This window comes from Nannospalax galili, unplaced genomic scaffold, assembly GCF_000622305.1.
Source record: "Nannospalax galili isolate Female #2095 unplaced genomic scaffold, S.galili_v1.0 scaffold788, whole genome shotgun sequence".
NCBI lineage: Eukaryota > Metazoa > Chordata > Mammalia > Rodentia > Spalacidae > Nannospalax > Nannospalax galili.
Genome location: NW_008359996.1, coordinates 1,563,346 through 1,566,792, shown reverse-complemented (window position 1 = coordinate 1,566,792; position 3,447 = coordinate 1,563,346).

Here is a 3,447-nt window from a genome sequence, read left to right as displayed (position 1 = left end):
TTATTTTGATATATCACAGTGAAAGATTTATCGTCCTCTTTTTTTTTTTTTTTTTTTTTTTTTTTTTAAAAAAAAAAAAAAAAAAAAAAAAAAAAAGAAGAAGAAGAAGAAAGAAAGAAGGAAAAAAGAAAAAAGAAATCAAAACTAAAAGACAAATGCAGTAAGTCCAAGCCTTTGGGTTGGAACGTCTTACTATAGACTAGAAAGCCCCAAATAGCCTTTTAGAGACTTACTTTGGAACATGAAAGGACTTAAAGAAATGCTAAAGCCAAATGTGGTACACATGCCTGTGATCCCAGCACTCAGGAGGCTGAGGAAGGAGGACCAAGAATTGGAGGCTAGCCTGGCCTCTACAAAAAGCTCTATCTCAAAAAACCAAAAACTAATCAAGACAAAACAACAATAAAACCTAAGAGAAGAAATTCTAGATGTTCGAAGAAACCCTTCAACATGGATGGAAAGCACCAAAAGGAAGCCATCCCAATCTCTTTCTCCTTCCTGAGCCTCCATAAGCACTTTTGTAAACACTGGGGATACTGAGCCCTCTTTCAGCATCAGAAAAACGTCTAAGTAATCTTTCAGCCTAAAATGCCTTCCCTGGGGAAGATATGAGCAATGTCTCCCCTTAACTCCCAGTGTCCTAATGACAAACTGAGGTTCACCTTTGGTGAACCAGTGATTTACTGGGCTTACTTACAGAGCATAGATGAGGGGTTACAGGAATGTAGGTGCTCCCCACACAGGCCACACTGAAAAGCCTTCACCTAGCATGGAAGATGGCTTCCCCATTTCCTCTAGTCTTCCCCAACCTACTAGGTGCTCCCCAAGGATACATTCATACAATTAGCGAGGAGGGGCTGGATACTTGGAGGGTCCATGACCCTCCTACCCCTCCTTCTATGAGGAGATGTCAACAGTCAACAAGCCCAGCTGTGATGATCTTTGCAAGGAGGCACAGTTGAAGATGACAGTTGTTTGACTCAGAAAATAGGCCTGCGCAACAGGATAGGAACCCAAAAGGCTAGTGTGTTAAAACGTGGTCTCTGACTGCTGTTGCTATTGAGAGGCAATTGCACCATGATGTCTACTCCTTCATTAATGAATGAATCCACTGAAGGAGTCCTAACTTGATGGTTGTTAGGGGTTTGAAGATGAAGAGTTTCCATAGGCTCATGTTTTCAACGCCTGTTCCCAGGTGGTGCTGCTACTTTCAGAGGCTGTAGAATCTAGGATGTGAGGCCTAGCTGGTGGCAGTAGGTCACGAGGGGGAACCTTGAGCTCAGCCCCTGCTTCTGGCCTGGCAGTGTGACCCCTGGTCTGCCACCTCGTGAGCAGCCTCTGCTGCCTGCTTTGGCTGCCATGGACTGAGACTCTTTGCATGATGGAGTGAAACCATGAGCCAAAACTCTTTCCTCCCATGAGTTGTGTTGCCAGGCACTGTCACAGAGGCATGGAAACGGCTAATGCAGCTGCATTATGGGAGGTGGTGGGCACTGAGGTGGGGCTTGACCAAAGGATGGCAGTCAATGGGTGAGATGCATACCTTGTCTCTGGCCACTCTTGGCTGTGTTCTGTTTCCTGGCTACTGTGAGTGAGCAGCTCACATGCTCTGCCACACCCTCTCCACCACAGCAGTCCATAACAGCCTTACCTCTGGGCCAAAGCCACGAGGCCCAGCGACCATGGGCTAAAACCAAGAGTCAAATAAATATAAGGTTTGTTTTTTTTTTTTGGTCTTTTTGAGACAGGGTCTCCCTATAGTCCCAGCTGGCCTGGAACTCACTATGTAGACCAGGCTGGCTTTGAATTTACAGAGATCCCCCTGCCTCTGCCCCCAGTGCTGGGATTAAAGGCATGTGACACCACACCCCACCTATAAATATAAGTTTCTCAGGTGTTCTTTTCTTGTTTTTTTAATGTTTTATTTACTATTTTTACTTTTTATTTTATTTGTATGACTGTATGTAAGTGCACCCGTGTTGTGCAACGTCCACAGAGGTCAGAAGAGAGTGTTGGATTTTCTGGAACCAGAGTTACTGACTGTTGTTAGCCACCATGTAGGTGCTGGGAATGGAATCCAGGTCCTCTGCAAGAGCAGCCAGTGCTCTTAACCGGTAGTCCCTTCTCTGGTGTTTTTGAGCCAGGGTCTCATATAACCTAAGCTGGCCTTAAACTTGCAGTGTAGTAGAGGCCAGTCTTGAACTCCTGAGCCTTCTGGCTCCACCTCTGGCTGGGATTACAGATGTGCACCACCACACCTAGCTTTAATTGATTATGTCTGGTATTTTGTCACAACAATAAGAGAAGCAATTAACGTAATGTTCACCTCTCCTGATCACACTGTATCAGGAAAGAACATGCTCCCCAATTCTAGCCCCTGAGATAAAGGAAGAGATGCATCTTACAAAGTTTCTCTTCACTTTTAAAAGAATGAGACAGTGACATCTTCTCCCACCAGACATGACTAAGACCACATCTGCTACTCTGAGAGGAACTAGTCCCAGAATGGAGACAACATTGTGGATGGCAGACTTAAAGATCACAGAACACTGAGACCTTGTCTTGAATCCCATCCGTCCCCCGCCATGGGTTTCCTAAAAGTTGGGTATTTTTTAGTTATTTTTTAACCAAAGCATCTTAAGTACACAGAGCATGAAAAATAACCCTGGAAGAAAACAAAAAGAGGGAAAAATTAGAAGAATTTTGTAAAGATATTCCTTTCTTAAAAAGAGGGTGGTGCCGGGTGTGGTAGCCCAAGCCTTCCATCCCAGAATTTGGAGGCAGAGGCAGGTGGATCTCTGTGAGATTGAAGCAAGCCTTGGTCTACATAGTGAGTTCCAGGCCAGTTGGTAAAGTGCTTGCCAGGCAAGCATGAGACCTGATTTCAATCTCTAGAACCCAGCTAAGCAAAGTAGGTGGCATGGTAGTAACACTGGGAAGGCCGGGACGGGGGTGCTCTTGGCCAGACAGCCTAGCCTACTCAGTGAGTTCCAAGTCAGTGAGAGACCCTGTCTTAAAAAAACGAAGCAGCTTGGGGCTGGAGAGATGGCTAAGCGGTTAAGAGCCCTGACTGCTCTTGCAGAGGACCCAGGTTCAATTCCCGGCACCCATATGGCAGCTATGAACCGTCCTTAACTCCAGTTCCAGGGGAATCCGAAGCCCTCTTCTGACCTCCACCTCCACAGCATTGCACGACACGGGTGCATTCACATACATGCAGGCAATACACTAAAATAAAAATAATAAAATACTTTTTTTTTTAAAAAAAGGCAGCTATGTTCCAGTAGATGGCCCCACACCCATGAGTATTTGACGCCAGGGGTTATAAAAGAAACAAAGAGGACATGAAGTTGGTTGGGAGTGAGGAGTGGATGAACTAGGGGAGGAGTGAGGGTGAGTATAATAAAAACACGTTGTGCGTCAAGGCTGGAGAGATGCTCAGTGGTT